The following is a 19819-nucleotide window of genomic DNA, read 5'->3' on the forward strand; positions in this document are numbered from 1 at the left end:
TTGGTTTTAAATGTGAAGTTCTGCTGTGATTCTTGTTTTACCAAAACATACTATTTTCATCCATTTTAAAGCTTAGTGCCTTTGATAAAACCAAGTTTAGACAGATTTGTCATTGTCATAGAATTAGGCTTTTAGAAAAATGTTAACTATGTAATCACTGTTAAATGTGTTTCCACTGGAATTGAAATACATGCATAGAAGGCATTTCATTATCAATGCCTTTCCATCCATCCATCCATCCATCCATCCATCCATCCATCCATCCATCCATCCATCCATCCATCCATTTTTTATTTATTTATTGCTTTCCTCCTCAGGTTTGCAGGAGGTATCCAGAGGTCATTGGTGAGGGACAATGTCCAGGCAATCAGAGGGCCAGCATGAGGAAGCATAAATTTTGATGCAGAAAAACTGGTCCATGCATTTGTCACGTCTAGACTGGACTATTGCAATGATTTATTATCTGGGTGTCCAATTACTACTTTAAAACGTCTTCAGTTGATCCAAAATGTGATCCAAAGAGTCTTAACTGGAGTTAGTAGGAGATATCATATCTCTCCAGTTTTAGTTTCTCTCCATTGGCTCCCTGTCAAATCCAGAATAGAATTCAAAATCTTACTTCTAACCTACAAAGTTCTCAACAACCTGGCTCGATCTTATATTCAAGATTTTATTGTTTCATATTTTCCTAACAGAGCACTTTGCTCTCAGACTGCAGGTTTACTTGTGGTTCCTAGATTTTACAAAAACAGAATGGGAGGCAGATCTTTCAGTTATTGGGCTCCTCTCTTGTGGAACCAACTTCCAATCTCTGTCCGTGAGGCTGACACATTATCCAGTTTTAAAACTAGGTTTAAGACTTTCCTTTTTGCTATCCTATAAAATCCTATAGTAACCTATAATCCTATAGTCCTATAATCCTATAGTTAGGGTCGGCTTGGGTTTCCTGAGCTGTCCCTTAATTATGCTGCTATAGGCTTAGACTGCTGGAGGACAAACTGACCACACTTTTCACTCTGCTACTGTCTTTACTTACTCTGCTCAACATTTGTAATTATTTTTTCTATCCTTAACATGTGTTTTTTGTCTTTCAGATACATCTGGACCTATACCTGGACATACCATTCTGTGTTCGTCTGTCTTTCCTTCCTGTCCTCTCAAACCAGCCGGTCAAAGCAGATGGCCGCTTGTCCTGAGCCTGGTTCTGCTGGAGGTTGCTTCCTTTTAAAAGGGAGTTTTTCCTTTCCACTGTTGCCACTGTGCTTGCTCAGGATGGGAGACTGCAACAAAGCCAAGATTCAACTTGTCTGCTGGATTCCTTAGATAGAGAACTTTACTAATTGGCTTTTATGTATGTGAATGTTTCTGTAAAGTGCCCTGAGTCAACTTTGTTGTGATTTGGCGCTATATAAATAAACTGAATTGAATTGAATTTTTTTTCCTTCTTTAATTATATCATAAAGTTGTAGTTCTTAAGCTATTGTAAAGGCAGCACGATGGCTCAGTGGTTAGCACTGTTGTCTCACAGCATGGAGTTTGCATGTTCTTCTCGTGCTTGCGTGGGTTTTCTCCGGGTACTCTGGTTTCTCCCACATACCAAAAACATTTGATTTGATTTGGAAGTCTTAGCTTCAAATCGTAAAACCTTATTTTATTCACAATGGATAAAAGTAAAAATATCAAATGTTTTCAGATTCCATTTTGTTTTTGGGAAAGAAAAAGTAATTTTGATTTTTTTTTTTACTGCAGCAAATCTCATTAAATCTGGGACCACCTAATAAAAGGCTGCAGACGTAAAGCATGAATAAGAAACAGCTGGAGGAACAATGTGCAACTAGTTAGGTTAATTGGCAACAGACCAGTAAAAGCAATGGGAATATAAACAAAAGCTTGTTTTCTAAGAAAGAAAAATGGACAGAGGTTTGTCAGTCTGCAACAAACTGGGTTTATGGTTTTCACAAGTCATTATATGCATCAATGAGATTTGTCAATCATTGCATCGTGTTGTATTTACATTTTACACAATGTCCACACAATGTCCACGCTTTGTTTGAATTGATGATGTAGAACATGACTGAATTATGGCAAACCTGAATAACACATTTAGTGTGAAAACAATTGTGACTTTATTACGCTTTTAGTGTTTTCCAAAACTATTTTCAGTTGTTTTCCACATCTCTGAGTTGTTCATTTCTACCGTCATGACACATAGCTTCTGTCCTAGCTCAATTCTGTCAGATTGCAATAACACGCAGCAAGCAATAGTGTTCATGCCATGCTAGCATGTAACTTCTACTGCAGGTATCACACCTGTGTTGTGTTGGTTCATGAGCTTGTTATGATCAGAGCTGTAGCCAAGACATGAGGTCAGCATAGACAGCTGTTCCTGCTTTAAATTATTTACAACAGTCACACTAGTGCGTGCAGGCCTCACATCATGAGTAAACTGCCACCATGTTACCATGACCGTCCAAAGAAAATCCACATTCTGGCTGATTTTTTTTTTACTGAATAGCTTGGCTCATCATACAGTGTGAAAGAAGCCTAAACGGGAATCTGTCTAAACATAGCAAAGTTGTTAAAATGTATAATTCTAACAATGTTTTTGTAATGCTTACACCTAACCAAACAATCTATAGAATAATAAATGGTAAATGGACTGTACTTATATATCCCCTTTCTATAGTATCAAGATGCTCAAAGCTCTTTACAACACAATCTGTGTCCTCATTTACCCATTCATTCATCACTCTACTAGATCACTACAAAAGCTAATCAGAGCTTTATCACATTCATACACTGATGGAACACACATCAGAGGCAATGAGGGGTTCAGTGTCTTGCCCAGGGACACTTCGGCATGTGACTGCTGGTGGACTTGAACACTCAACACAAGAATGAAAAGAAAAGAGTAAAAAATATTAGTTTTTCTCAACACGGTCTTTCACTGCTGTGCTTTCTTTGCTCTCTTTACTTTCCATGTATATATTTGCAATTACTGTTACAGTTAACCTTGATATTTGTTTTTTGTCTCATAAAATGGTCTAACAAAATTGGTATTTGTTTTTCTGTCTGTTTTCTGTCTACTCAGTCCCCGGCTGGTTGAGGCAGATGGTGGTTCAGTGCGTTTCAGCAGAGTTTTCTTTGTGTTAAGGAGTTGTTCCTCCCATAACTAAATGGAGGATCTTGTCGAAGGGAAGATTTGACCCAATCTGCTGACTTTCTTAGAAAACACAAACTTTTTTACCATTTGACATTGTGTAATACATTATATCTGGTTGTTCTGAATTATAATTGGATTTAATCTATTGCAATTCAATTTTAATCTGGATCTGTTTTGGACTGGACTGAATTTTATGTCATTTGAAATGAGCTGGACTTGTTAGCTTTTTGTGCCACGAGATGACTTACAGTATGTGTGATTTATGTGAACTGGCAGTATAACATAAACTGAGTTCACAGTAACTTGGGTAATGTGTTTTAAACTCACGAGCGTACTCTTTGTCACAGCTCCAGCCTGCTCTTAATGAGATGCAGCAGCTTTTATAAATGTTTGCTCTTCAAAATGACATTTGCAGAGTTTCTCTTGGTATAGAACAATGCAGCAGTCTGTGGATGTTTGATCTGCTGCCAAAGGACAGCTTGTGCACATCTCAGAAATGCCAGGGGCTTTGACAGAACTGCAGTGTGTTTGAGGCCATGAAATGAAAATAGGTTGACACATCAGCTGAACCCTTGTCAAAGGCTTTCCCTGTGTACACCTCTGTATTGAACAGGCACTAATGATTAGATACTGCTGATGAACGAACCTCTCTGACACAGTAAATAAAACAGTTTGTCCTCTCTTTTCATAAAAAAAAAAAATCATTCAACCTTTATTTATACAGGTTAGTCTCATTGAGCCGCCAGGACTCATTTACAAGGAGACCTGTATTTTCAATGGGTGAAACTAACTGCATAGTATGAATGAAAGAATGGATAAATGAAAATGTGACTGGCATGTTGACTAAGCTATGACCTTATGATGTTAACTTTTCATAAGGGAAAACAATGAAATCAGGCCTGCAAGAAGTAGTCAAGAGAATTATGGAGGCTTGTTAAAAAAAAGTGGGGAACAACAAAATGAGGCAGATCTGAATGTGTGTGGCCTGATATCTTTCAAGAATACGTTAAGTGTTCAGTCAAATACACAATGAAAAGATAAAATCTCTGCCAAAGCTGCATGCTTTTATCTTCAAATGTTTATATTAGCAGAACACAAGTTCTGCTAATATAAGCCCATTTCACTGACAGTGAGAGACTTCAAAATAGACGATATGCAATTTCTCTTCACTGGTTCCCTTTACTGAACTGCCATACTTCATCCTCAATAATCCCGAGAGAATAGTGTGATGAAACGGTGGTAAACAACGGTAGTTTTACTAAATGTTATGAACTGATATGTTCCCGTGTATAAATGGAGGAAAAATATTGTATGTGCCTCGAACGAAAAGAAAGTTCACTGATGAGGCTCACCGATACCGCTTCACTAATACTCTTTGATCACCAAACACAAACACAGGATATTACTGAACCCCCCTCCACACACACACACACACACACACACACCCTCAGCATTTATCTTTATCTTGGATTGCGTCACTCAGAGCTCTGGCCCGTATCATGCCTTTACTATATTATCAATTTCCTTTGCTCTCAGATGGTGCCAGTGTTTTGTAACGTCTTCAGGGTGAGCACAGGAGCTCAGTGGAATTAAAATGTTTGTGTGTGTGCTTGAGTTGTTGTGTTTGGCTATGCTCCCATTACAAGCTTAAAGTTAGTTCTGAATCACTACTTTTGTTTTCTTGGATCAACATTCCAATTTATTCTAGACTTTCTACTGAAAGTGGTGTCAAAAATCACGTCTTACCAGAGATGTCATATATGCATTCGTGTTTGTGACTTTTCTGTGTTCATCCATTTTGAAATGGTTCAACCTTTGACTGAAATGCAGCATAGGCTCTCTCAAAGATGATAATCAAAGCAGGCATTTGACTGTGCTGAGCCTATGCACCTGTGTATAACAATTTTCGTGGTGAATAATGACAAAATGAAGTACCGTATTTTTCAACCTATAAATTGTGTTTTCTTGTTGTTGCATAATTTGCATGCCTTGCGACTTATACGCCGAAATGACATATTTATGGATTTTTTTTTTCCTCATATTTATAAACAAAATTTTGGCTGAGATATGACAGTTTTCATTCATTCTGACTGAAAATATTGAACACTACCATTTTCAGCTGATAGATGGCACTCGAGTAGTATGGAATACCGTTGTATCATGTAATAGTTAAAAATGGCTATTAATGACACAATCAGCTTGCCACAGCCTGCTACCGTTGTCTGCCTGTAGCAACCGTCAAATCAGCTGCATTTCGCTGTGTTGCCCCAGTGAAATGCAGCTGATTTGACAACTGAAGTTCATTTATTAAGTAAAAGTTCAACTGAGATACACCTTTACTATAAAGTTGAGCAAACAAATAATTGTTTTAGGTGATTATTTTGTCAAATTTTGAAGAAATGCACAACGAGTCACCCTCTGCGCGTTCATGTTTCCGCGTCTTGGCTTTTGAAACACAGCTGATTTGACAGTCAAAGTGCATTTATTAAGGAAAAGTTGGACTGAGACACACATTTGCTATAATTTAAAGCAAACAAACAATTGTTTTCAAGTGTTAATATTGTTAAACTCTTGTTGAGGTCCTCCCGTGCACGCCCCTACGGCTGCCATTTGACAGCCAATCGATTTTTGGCACAACACTGGCCCACATTTTCGGGTTGTCATCGGTGACGTGTAACAGATGGTAAATGGACTGTACTTATATAGCGCCTTTCTATCTATTCAAGACACTCAAAGCTCTTTACAACACAACCTGTGTCCTCATTTACCCATTCATACAGCACTCTACTAGATCTATACAAAGCTAATTGAACAAATCATTCTAAAGAGACTAATCAGTGTTTTGTCACATTGGTACACCAATGGGACACACATTGGAGGCAATGAGGGGTTCAGTGTCTTGCCCAGGGACACTTCGGCATGCGACTGCTGGTGGATTTGAACCCCCACCTCTTGCATTGGAGGACGACTGCTCTAACCACTCATCCACAGCCGCCCACAAACACGATACGTCGACAGTGATGCATAATAGATGTAACGTATATGTTGAATAGAATAGAATAGAACTCAACTTTATTGTCATTGCACATGTCACAAGTACAAAGCAACAAAATGCAGTTTGCATCAATCCAGAAGTGCTTATAAAAAAAAAGTATCTATATTACAATATACAGTAAGTTGTTTTGAATATGCTTTAAGTATAAATATAAACAGGTTATGAGTGTACAGACTATGAACAGGTTATAAATATGAAGGAGTATAAACAAACTATATAAAATAAATATATATAAAAGTATGTGAGTACTTATGAAAAGTAGGTAGTAGATTTTGTGTACAGTATGTACAGTAGTGGGCTAAGAGATGAAAGTGCAAGTGGTGGTGTTTCAGTCCATGTGTTGTTGTGTGTATGAGAATACAGAGCGTTGTTGTTGTTCACATGACAGGAGGCAGAGTTCAGAAATGTGACAGCTGTGGGGAAGAAGCTGTTCCGGTACCTGAAGTGACGTATTTATGGAATTTTCCACTTTATTAGACACATTTGGACTGATGGGCCTTATTGGGTGGTGCAACGTTTACAGCGGAAAATACGGTAGGTGTCAGCTGGGAGGGTAACCAGTTTTTGAGGTGGTGGGGCCAAAACTGTGGAACAAACTACCTTTATGCATGAAACAGGTATCTTCCTTAACTTTTTTTAATCTTAACTTAAAACATATTTATATATATTGTTCTTTGTTTAATATAAACCAGCCAATAGGGAGCACAAGCCAGTGTATCTCTTGTGCCGGTCCCAAGCCCAGGTAAATGGTGAGGGTTGTGTCAGGAATGGCATCCGATGTAAAACACTTTTGCCAAGACCATAATGCGAGTTCAGCAAAGCAAAACCATACCAGATCGGTCGAGGCCCGGGTTAACAACGACTGCCACCGGTGCTGTTGACAAACAGGGTGCCAGCGGAAATTGTGCCACTGTTAGTCAAAGACCACGAGGAGGGAAATGTGTCAGGAGACAGAGGGAGAAGAGGAAAGTGAAGAATATAGGACTTAGGGTTGCAACTCTAAATGTGGGGACAATGACAGGCAAAGGTAGAGAGCTGGCTGACATGATGCAGAGAAGAAAGATAGATGTTTTATGTGTCCAGGAGACCAAGTGGAAGGGCAGCAAGGCTTTCAGCTTTGGAGCAGGGTTCAAACTGTTTTACCATGGTGTGTTAACATGGTGACATGATGACATGATGATGATGATGGTGACATGGTGACATGATAGACATGGTTTACTGCCATTTCCCTATGTCCCATATCCCCATCTGTAGCAGTAGTACACTCCCCTACAGTGAGTTTCACACAAGAAATTGTTAATGTCAGGAGACATTTTTTTTAGTGAGGGAGAGTGTAGAGGGGTAAAAAACAAGTTGTGATAAATAAATGAAAACACTAAATATGGTGGGATTCCTGTGTTTTTTGTCTGTCACTCACTCTTCCTTCCACAGCCAATTAACCTCAACTCACTCCACCTGCTGCTGCTCTGAGGAGGACTGCCTGATGGGGTATTTAAGCACCTGCCAGACACCTCTTCAGTGCTGGGACATTTTCTACCAAATGGTAACTCGTGTACAGCCGACTAACCTTTGTTACAGCTGGTTCTCACCAACTGTGACTCCTCCAGGACCTTCCACGGCCTGCCTCTTCAGATCCTCCCTAGGATCTTATCGCTCCACTGGACTCCACCTGTGGATCAATGGTGTCCCTTCAACAACCACCATTAAGCATTCTCAACTGGGCCAACCTGCTCCTCTCTCCACTGCAAAATACCTCAGGACTGGATCTCCCACAAAAACCCAGGACCTCTCCTCTTCTCGGACTCCACCTACAACACAAACAGAAAGGAGTCATTTCTCTATATTCAAGAATCATAACATTCAAAAAGACCACCAGAACCCATACTCGCCTATTCCTCTTCTCCCTTACAGCTGCGACAACGCGATCACCTGTAAATAAAAGTTCACTTACCTTTTGTAGTTCTGGCTCTGTCTTTATTGAATCAGTCTGCTCACGTGGGGGTCGACGTTGATAAAAACCTGATAAATATAAAATTAGGCACCCCAACATTATTTTTCTTTTTCTATCTTTAATTTCTCATTTTAATAAGTGCTTTAGTGTTATTTCAGTTATTCCGTGCAATTCCACATACGGCCGCTAGGAGGAACATCTCACATTGGTATCGTAGAGAAGGTTGGGCACACAGAAGAATAAACCTTCCTGTTAGATGCTAATGGAAGCTCAATGTGTGTGTCTCATCTTTTCTGTGTCACAGCGTCACACGTTGAGAGAACAAAATCACATAACCCTCAACCCATCCAAGGTTGCCGGGTAATAGATACAAAGAGAATTGGAGTAGGGGTGGTCCTGAAGGAGGAGTGGGCAAAGAATGTAGTAGAGGTGAAGTGAGTGTCAGATAGGGTGATGTGCCTGAAGGTAGAAGTAGAAGGTCTGATGCTAAACATCTTCAGTGGTTATGCTCCACAGGTTGTTTGTGATGGGGATGAGAAAGATACATTTTGGAAAGATCTGGATGAAGTGATAGAGAGTATTCCCAGGGAGGAGAGAGTGGTGATCGGAGCAGAACTGAATGGACATGTTGGTGAAGGAAACAGAGGGGATGAGGAAGTGATGGGTAGGTTTGGTGTCAAGGAAAGAAACCAGGAAGGACAGATGGTGGTGGATTTTGCCAAGAGAATGGAAATGGCTATAGTCAATACCTATTTCCAAAAGAGTGAGGAACATAGAGCGACCTATAAGAGTGGAGGAAGGAGTACACAGGTCAACTACATTCTGTGTAGAAGAGGAACCTGAGGGAGATTGGGGACTGTAAGGTTGTGGCAGGGGAGAGTGTGGCCAGACAGCATCAGATGGTTGTGTGTAGAATGACTGTTGTTGTGAAGAAGAAAAAAAAAGAGTAAAATCAGAGAAGAAGACCAAATGGTGGAAGCTGAAAAAGGAAGAATGTTGCGAGAAATTCAGAGAGGAGCTGTTAAAGGCTCTGGGTAGTAAGAAAGAGCTTCCAAATGACTGGGCTACTACAGCAATAGTAATTGAAACAGGTAGGAAGGTACTTGGTGTGTCATCTGGACAGAAATGGATGATAAGGAAACCTGGTGGTGGAATAGTGAAGTGCAGGACGCCATTCAAAGAAAGAGATTAGCCAAGAAGAAATATGATAGTGAGAGGACTGAAGAGAGGAGACAGGAATATAAGGAGATAGGACATAGAGCAAAGAGGGAAGCAGCTTAGGCAAAGCAGAGGGTGTATGATGAGTTGTATGGGAGACTGGACACTAAAGAGGGTGAGAAGGACTTGTACCAATTGGCAAGACAGAGGGATCAGGCTGGAAATGATGTGCAGCAGGTTAGGCTTATTAAAGATAGGAATGGTAATGTTCTAATAAGTGAGGAGAGTGTGACGGGAAGATGGAAGGAGTACTTTGAGGAGCTAATGAATGAAGAGAATGAAAGAGAACGAAGAGTAGAGGTTATAGAAACTGTGGACCAGAAAGTGGGAAAGATTAGTGAGGGTGAAGTCTGGAAAGCTCTGAAAAGAATGAAGTGGAAGGCAGTAGGACCTGATGACGTAGGACCTGATGACATACCAGTGGAGGTTTGGAAATGTCTTGGAGAGATGGCAGTGAGGTTTTTGTCTCAAATATTCAATGGCATATATGAGGGTGAGAAAATGTCTCAGGAATGGAGAAGAAGTGTGCTGGTGCTCATTTTTAAGAACAAGGGTGATTTACAGAATTGTAGCAACTACAGGGGAATTAAGTTGATGAGCCACACGATGAAGATCTGGGAGAGAGTAATGGAAGCAAGACTTAAACGAGAGGTCAAGTCAAGTCAACTTTATTTATAGAGCACATTTAAAACAGAACCTGTTATCAAAGTGCTTAACAACAACAATAACAACAAAAACAACAACAACAACAATCAATCAATGAGAGTAAAATTAAAGAGAAAAAAATACAATACACTTTGCTTTGGGGGCCATTCAGTATTTATTGGGTATTCCTGTCAGCTACCATCACACCAAATATCAGCTGAATATCTCTAAAAATGGTTGATTTATAGTATTTTTCTTTTTTAGCTCAGGCTTGTTAATATATTTGATATTTGATTTGCAATCAGTCTATTAGGGATCATTATCGTGTACCAATACACCAAATATCAGCTGAATAGCTCTAAAAATGGCTGTTATTATATTTTTTCCATTTTAGCTAGGGTGGCCATCTTGGATATTTGATTTGCATCAGGGATATGTAATAACTCACTCTCAGCTATGACCATAACAAATTCCATCTCATTATATCAAAGAATTACTGATTTAGCAATTACGAAGTGAGATAGAGAAAGACGGGTGACACTTTCTCCACTCCACTAGATCTATTTATTTAGCTCTTGTTAAAATGGGGCACCAGCTGGTCAGTTTACTGACCAACAACAACTTAATTAATATATTCACCCTTTAATAATCAGAATCAGCCACTGAAGTAGAATCTGTTAATTACAGGAAGTTCTATACCAGAACAAATGAATATTCATCTGAATGAAGAGACCAAAGTTGTCTTTGAAGTTTTATTACAAAAATAATCAATCTAATAATCAACAACAATAATAAGCAAACAATAATAATGAATCAATCAAGGCTTAGTTTTCTTATCCAAGGCAAAATTAATTCTTAGCAGGAATTATTTCAGTTTTATACGCACATGAATTTAGACAAAGTTTGACTATTTTTAATAAATAGTTTACTTTGGATTTTGGTTAAAATAAGTTATTTAATGTGATCATATAAAGTCATTTATCATCACTGCAAGCCAGGAAATAATTTATCAAGTTGCATCAGCTAAGAATCATAACCAGACCAAGAGTTGTATCATGTCACCAGGTTTCTGCTCCTTACCAGGTCAGTGTTGAAGGTACCAGGTCACTCGTCTTACTGGGGTTCTCTGGTGGATCAGACTGGAGACACCATGAGGAGGACTCGCCAGGAACTGCTCAAGGTAGCTGACGGTCACGGTGACAGCTTCAGGAATCTGTGAGGGCAACAGCTGATGAGCAGGTGCACCGTCCATCGCAAACTTCAGCCGAGAACGTGAGTCTTGCAGTGAGAAAAATGTTTCATCTTCTGCAGTTATTTAAACTTATATTATTTCTTCACAAATTGTAATTGAGCAACATGTTTATCTGCTCAAGAATGATGAGGAATGGATCTTGGACTACATCAGGATCGGGGTCCAAAGAAGAACCGCTCAGGTTCTGGAGTTCAAGATGAACTGCCCTGTCACACAGAGACTGTGTAATGAGAGACGCCGAGAGATGGATTTAGCTCAGGGGTGCTCTCTTACATTTTATAATATATGGACTAATTCAAGTACATAATATTATACTTAATTTAAACGGATTCTTTCATTTTTCTGGACTAAGTAATATCGTGCCTAGAAGATTAAATGTGGACAAAGACGTGTTTAAATTTCTGACCCACCAACAACAGTGCGGTCTTTTATTTATCAAAACGATTTAAACACATCACACATTTTACACATTGATTGGCATAATTGATTACAATAACACAGCTTAATTAATGAGCTTTACAATGGGAAATCATACGGCCATGATTCCTCACTTGTAGCTTGAAACAACAGACATATCCTTAAATCTTAAATTAATGTCTGCAGGCTTTTAGCTTATCTTTACTGGCAGGGAAATATAGAGATGGAGTAAACTTTAAGAAGGAAAAGTGGATACTTAGAGTTAACTAAGATAATAAAGAAAAGATGGGGAGTTATCTTGTTTGAAACCAGATAGCACGTTTCCCGGTGATTTCAGCTAGATGGTACCCGAGCGTCGACTCTTTACCTTGGTGGGGTTTCAGAGAGGCCTTCTCCTGGCGTCCAGCAAGGCTGAGTCTTTTTATCTCCAGGGATTTATCCGCTTCTCATCAACTTGGGACCACGAGGCTGCCTGACCCAGCTTCCAAAATAAACTCCCCCGAAAGATAGGATTAAGTTAAGTGGAATTTCAGCAAACGTGCTGAACTCCTGAGATGTTGAATAGGTCTTTGGCGTGATGACCTGAATCAACACTCCAGACAGGTGTCATCTTTCAGAAAATGACCACCGTGGACTTCACCCTTGCAAAGTCACACTCGTCTCCTTCTCCAGCAGAACTCTCTGTTCTGAACTTTTGGAACTTCTGTTCTCCCTGGAACCAGGAAGTGTCGACTTTTAAAGAGTTCTGCTTCCGGTCACTTTTGGGAAGTCCTGATTGGTTGAAAGAACCAACAGGGGTGTGGTTTTAGTGACGTCAGAGGGTCATTACAAGTCAGAAAAACAGCGGAGATGTTTAGGAACAGACAGAGAAATGTTTTGGAGAAATGACAGACTTACAGGTGCCAGTTTTCTTGTTTCTGTCTGAGAGGTTTAAAAACATGACAGTTCGTTCCAATAAACTTGTTTGCGACTGTCTCCGACTTTTGACCGACATCACACCTTTCTCATTTCAGACAGAAGATCAAAAATGCATAATTACTTTGTAACATAGACATTTAACTTGATTTCTACTTTGAATGAGGATTAAAAATCATTAATACTGTTTCACAGTTGATTTAAAATGAGTGGTTCACTTCAACATTTAAAAATGGTTTGAACTAAACACACTTTTGATTATCAAGACATTGTAAAATAGTAATGATAATATAAAAAAGCGAGTGTTCTTTCAATTGATTAGTTCAGGATACAATTAGAAAGTCTCTGGATGAGCTAATTTGTATTTCTGGATTCAAATCAATGAAACAACAGTTCCTGTCCCATGAAGGTCTTCAGAGGCAGGTCTTGACCGGAGGCTTAGTTCACTACAACTGTGTGTAAAACAACAGCTCTCAGAAGATGTTTGGACTGCTCAGGAACATTGTGACTTCCCTCTGAAGCGAACAGCTCCAGATAAAAAAGCTTTCAACAGGTGTCTCTACTGTACAAGGAAAAGCTATCTTCTGAAAAACAGAACAGAGAAATATGTTAAACACATTATACTATTTCACATGATTTCATTATAATGATTGAACATAACAATCAAAATTATTCATGTTCACACTTGTTAATCAAATAAAACAAACATCATTAATGATTTGTTTTTCTTTCTTAAAAGCATAGAAAGAATAAATGTAAATATTAGTCAGACTGTGGCTGACTCTGTGTCCAAGAACGGTGAATGTGTGAAAAACATCAGACATTACTGACGTCAAATGTAACTTTAAAGAAAACAATTCATGGTGAGTCAGGAAGACACCCAGGGGTCAGGGGTCATAGTTAGAGGAGTGCATTTCCTGCATTCTGCTGTATTGTAACAGGTTGTTAAACATTTCTGTGTATCTAGATAAGTAAACACTTGATTCAGTAACTATTTTAGAGAGCATGGCACGATGCCCCCCCCCCCCCCCCCCACACACACACACTTTTTTTTGTATTACTCTAAGCTAGCGGCAAACAATACAGATGTGGTAACTAAGGTGCTAGAAGAAAAGTAGTGCTACACTTCTCTCACACATCCTAACTCCCCCCCCCCCCCCCCCCCTTGGTGTCAGGAGCATTTGTAATGTGGAGGGGAGGTAAACTGTTGCGGGAGGTCCTCCCCCAGAACGTTTAGAATAAAGTAGATGTCATTTCCTGCATTCTGGTGTATTTTAACGGGTTTTTAAACATCTACGTTTACCTACTCAAGTAAACACTTGATTCATTAACTATTTAGAGAGCGCGGTACAACAAGTGGTTTGAATATTCTCCTATTAATCAAGTGGAATGGGTGCGTTCACGAAGAAAGAGAAACGGCGCTGAGAGAACTAATATGGGTCTGCGAGGCCTCCTCTGTCTGAAGAGCCATAGCCATGGTAGCCATGGAGGTCTGGAATAGAATAAGAGCAGAAAAGTTTATATAGTGATAATAGAAAAGGTTTTTTTTCTTCTTTCGTCTGCTTCCTCTTTCAGGGGTCGCCATAGTGAACTAACTTGATGGGGTAGCTAACAAGTTACTATCTGGACCAGTTTCTCTAAGTGAGTCTGTCCAGATGACATGATTTAATTTGTTGTCACTGAGTAACTTTCATATGTCCAAACTGAATAGACAAACACAACTAAGCCTCTTTTTTTTTTTTTTACCTGGGCACAGCTGACAACATTAGAAACATTTCCTACCACAAACCAAATGTTTATCACAGCAAGCATCCAGTTCAAACAAAGTTCAAAGTTTGAACCCAGTTCAAACAAAAATGAATCGGTTCACACATATCACCAGAGAACTGGTGATGACAAGCTTGCGCTGTGCTTTTTCCTTCTTCTTCTTCTGTTTTAAAGGAGGTGCACTCAGCTCTTCTTCTTCTCTATTTGTAACGTCAGCTCTGCAGCGCCAGAGTGACCAGCTACATAATAGCTGTTGCTGCGCGCAACATACTCACAGTTTCTATTCGGCTACTGTAACAGTCTACACGCAACAGTTTTTTCTCATTCATAAAATGCTAAAATCTGAGACATTTCTGGGGACAACTTTAGCCAGGAACATATTATCCAAAATGGGTACATGTCATCCAAAACAGAGACTGTCCCTGGAAATTGGGGACATCTGGTCACCCTAATTTTGAGTCATGGTCCCTCAGTCTTTCTCATCCAAAATGGAAATCAGAAAAGCCACTTGTTGTTATATATATTGTCCGCCAGGCCCTCTGCTGCCTAATGTGACCTGGCTATATCATTTTTCACCTGTGCTTCCAATTCAGAGATCCTCTCCTCCAAAGCTACCATGAGACTACATTAATTACACATACAAATATCACTAAAAGAGGCAGACGAATAAACATTTGACACACAGAGCAAAGGAAAACATAGAAAGCTGGGAGAGAAACAGAAGCCATGCTAAGCTAACACTAGCAGGAGCTAGCAGATTTCAAATACGCTCATAAAAAACAAGAAGTGTTGAAAGGAAAAAAAGGTGTCTCAAGCACAATCCAACCATAGAAACAACAATATCAAGGATGTTTGTGTATTATAATGTAGAAATATGCAAGAGACAGATAAATCTAGTAAAACGATTCTGTGAGCAAACACATTCTTCCAGCTACCAGCAGAGAACCAGTAAGTGACACAATATGCCGTACCCTGAGCCTTATGATCTAAACTGAGAACAGATTTATTTTCTCTGCTAAAAATGCAGTCTCTACTGGCTTGCCACCATGTGCAACATGGTGTATAAGGTGCACACACTATGGTGACAGACTGTGACTTCCATTGCCTTTGTGTCTGATACAGTCCAAGCCCAGAAATGTAGGCCAGATAGCTTGTAGCTCTGACAAGCTGTGTTACTTCACATCAAGCCGGTTATGCTTTGGCTGTGCAGTTATGGAGAAAATATGAGGAGAGAGCTCCTCCCCTATAATTGAAGTCCCCAAAACTATGATAAAGAAAATATCCCTCCCAGGCCCAATCTGATAAAGACAGATTGAAGCTTTATCGATTTGAGGTTATTTGAAGATATAAAATATCCTGAGCAGAGACAACTTTGGGATTGCTGAGCACAGTGCTGAGACATTGGATTCTTCCTCTTGTCACATCCTCCCTCTGGCCCGGGCCTCGTATTGCCACACGCCACAGTGCCAGTAGTTATAGCGACAGCTGGTCCCCAAGCTTTCTTTCCACTCTCCGTTCCAGAACACCCTGCTACTATGGTCTCTCATCAAGTCCTGTGAGCCAGTCCACACTTTCATCTCATGACAGCTGACAGCTAATGTGCCTCTAAAGATGTTTGTTTAAATCATTAATATAGTTCTCTGCAAATACAAGTACAGTATCATTCTCCTGGAGTGGTGAGATGTCTCCTCTCTTCTTTTTTTTCACCAGCTGTGAAGTTTGTGGATTGGAGCGTACCTTGTTCATTAGTCAGACAGTTGGGAAATTTTCAGATGTACCTATGCCTCCATACGCTGTAATTCAGATATGACACAGCTTGATGAAGGCATGGTTCATAGCAATAGGCAGAGAGGCTTAGGGAGATTTCCGACTGCAGGGCCACTGGGCTTTGGTAGTTTCCACTTGATTAAGCTCAACTAAATGCACTCGTCGCTCGCTTTAATTTAAAAACTGCAAGAAGAAAAAATGTAATGAGAAAGTCAAATTCATAGATATAATGTAATTGGCTTTGATGAACATCTAGGAATCTGAAGGAGTTTGATTAGTGGAACCTAATCATGGTTTAATTATTCAAGTGAGACTGTATACATCTTCCAAGGAGGATCCTATGGAACAGCAGATCAAGAAGACAGTATCAGACAATGATTGATATGTCATTTATGGTAACATCTCCTCCTGCTGCAGCTCTTCATGTCCTCTCGCCTGATTTGATCTGCTTTCCATTCTCAGTTTTACTCGGCATCACAGTCTCTTCCTTGATTGCAAGCTGCTCTGCTAATAGAGTACGTTGTATTTCAAGCTGCTCCTGACAGGCGTAGGAAGCCCTCGGGCTCACACTTATCCTGTCACAAATTTTCAGCTGCATCTTTGTATCATTGTTTTGTACAGTTTACAACACCCCCCCCCCCCCACCCACCCACACACACACACACATACATCCCCTGAGCCTGTTTTCTCCTCCATATTTCAACCTGCTGATGTTCTTTTCAAAAGGCAGACATTCTTTACAAGCTGTTATTACATGTTTTACTGTAATCGCAGGTTTTTAAGTGTAAACACAGCATTGATTCATCAGTCTCAATTTATTGTACTTTATATCTAACTTTAAACTCGTTTAAAGGGTTCTTGGCCTGCTATGAGTTTTCCACTACAAGCCTGAAACACCTGTTTGGAAGATGTTCACAGTCTTTTTAGCAGATGCCCAAACCACCTTAGCTGACTTCTTTTTGATGCCGAAGAGCTACAACTGTACACTGAGCTCCTCACCTAGTTCCAACCACGTCAAATGATCTCTGTTAATCCATGTCTACTTTGATTGGAGGAAAAGTGACAGAGATTTGAGGTGGTGAGGAAAATTTGTATACATACAGACATTTTTGTGTAATTAGTTTAACATTTTGAAGGACAGCGGTACTTCTATCTGTGTATAAAAGCATTAAAATTGAAAAAGTAGCCACGTGATTAAAGTTTGTAATAAATTACTAGGGACATGGACAAGGCTGACATGTATTTGAGGCACAAGTGAAAAGATAAAAAGAAAATTGTGCAAAAGTAAAATGAACAACTGGGGCATAAAAAATGTTGATCATTTAAATAAATAGTACCCAGAGATTTGAAATGAACTAAATTAATTCAACATAATATTGACACAACAAAATAAACCACAAAGCAGTCCCTTGATAGTTTACAGCATACACATTTTTGAATGACTTTAAAGGTAAATGCAAATAAATCAGATGGTTTTAAGGAAAATGCTAAATTTTATTAAAAAAAATAATATATATATATAAAAAAAAATAATAATAAATTAAAACACAGATACATTTTCATTGAATACAATTATTAGCATTTATTTTTGGTTTCACAACCTCAAGAGACAATAACATTGCCTTTAAAATGCAAAGAGCCAGAATTCAATGGAGACAGTGGTCAAATTGATGCCCTGCTTTCCCAATGAAAAGACATTCTAAATTGAATTGTTGTGAATTTTAGAAACATTTAATTACCCACCACAGTCTGATCGCACCATCCAAACCTTATGAACATCAATTCAAGATAGTGCTGTGTGTCTCCGCTCTGTGAACAGAAGCCATGAGCCATGTAATGGGTACTTTTTAATAATTTACATGTGTGAATTTAGACAATAAACTAACAACGTTCAGGATAAGAAATCGCAACTAACTGGTCAGGGTAAAAATAAAAATAAAACTTTATCTTGAGCTACAACTTAGACAGACACATGAAATTGGTATTTCTATCATTGCATCACCAACTTATGCTTACCATTTTGCACACAGCAGCTGCTGTTTCATACCAACAGTGTACAAAACAGGCATCATTTTGCGACCATGCACACACCATATGCACAGATAATTACACATAACTAGTGTATCATCAATTTATATTGGAACAAAATGTGCTTTTTTCAAATGAAACAATATTACATGCTGAAACACATTCTCATTTGTCCAGGACTTGCCAAATTTACCACTATTACATACATCCCTGCTATATACAAAATCATCTACATTTGGGCTGTGCAATTCCTGGATCACAATGTGTAAAATGTCATTGTCCGGCACAGGTCATTATAGCTTTCATTTCCAACTGTCGCCAACGGCGTTCGCCAACGGCGTTCGCCAACGGCGTTCGCCAACGGCGTTTGAATGCCGCAGCATTCGAAGCCGGCGTTCGAAGCCGGCGTTCGAAGCCAGCGTTCGAAGCCGGCATTCGAAGCCGACGTTCGAAGCCGGCTCTTTTTTCCCAAGCGGAGAGAAGACTCACTCCGACACGAATAACAGCTGAGAAGAATAAAGTTTTACCATTTAATTTCTATTAAGACAGGTAAAAGGTACCTGTTTACAGCGTTGTGACTTTGTCTGACCCGCTGCGACAAGGAACCGGAAACAAAGTGCCGAGCTCCAGGAGAAACTCGGCTTTCTTCGACTCTATACTTTGCCCTTAGCCAGGGACGGTGTGCAGCCTCATTGGACCAGTTATGGACTAAGTGTGGACCTGTACAGGTCATAACTGGTTTAAACGTTGGTTACGTACTGGAACCCCAGATTCCATGAGTATAGGCGTAGCCCTTTAAGAGCTGTCGCTTAGTGGGTTAATCCCGTCATGCGAAGCATTGCACTGAAAAATTTAGTCCACGCCCACCCGGGCCCCACCCGGTCCGTATAAACTACATTAAGAGCGGGTAATGGTCTCCCAATAGCTTTTTCTTCAGCCATTTAGGAGCCAGTGAGGCCCGATGCTTAAAGGGCTACGCCTATACTCATTGCATCTGGGGTTACAGTGCGTAACCAACATTCTATTTCGTATAGGCTTCGCCCTTTAAGAGTTGTCGCTTAGTGGGTTAAGGGCGAAGCAGATGTGGTCCTCGCCTCACTGGGTCCAATCAAACACCATACGAGGCGGGAGCTTGCCCAAAAAACGTCTTGTCACTCAGCTCTCCATGTGCGTAATTATGCGTACCATGCACAGGATCCTCCATCTCCGTGGTTCGTGGAGACCTGGGCCCCAATTTTATCAAACAACCTAGACACTTGCATATAACATTCTCACGACACATGCATATATAGGGTCTGGAGTGGGAACACGGTGGCATATAGGGGGTGGGATTTGTAATCATTCTCACCTCTGGGACCTGTGCCCACTCTCATATGTAACATGTAGACATTTAGGTTTCTGGGCAAGGGTTGGGGAGGTGAACGGGCACTGCCTGTTCTCTGGGGAGGGGGTGGGTATGTGCCAGTCGCCGCCTCATCCCACCCATTTTAAATGCACTATATAACATACATCAACATCTTATTTGAGTGGGAGGAGAGAGGAGTTGGGTCTTCCTTAAACCTTCATTCTCCGTCTGACATTTGGGGTCGGGGTCGGGGGGGGGTGTAGGCTGCCTGGTTGGGGTCTGGGCTGTGGGTGGGT

This window comes from Nematolebias whitei, chromosome 7 (genome assembly GCF_014905685.2).
Source record: "Nematolebias whitei isolate Nwh7 chromosome 7, NemWhi1, whole genome shotgun sequence".
In the NCBI taxonomy this organism is placed as follows: Eukaryota; Metazoa; Chordata; class Actinopteri; order Cyprinodontiformes; family Rivulidae; genus Nematolebias; species Nematolebias whitei.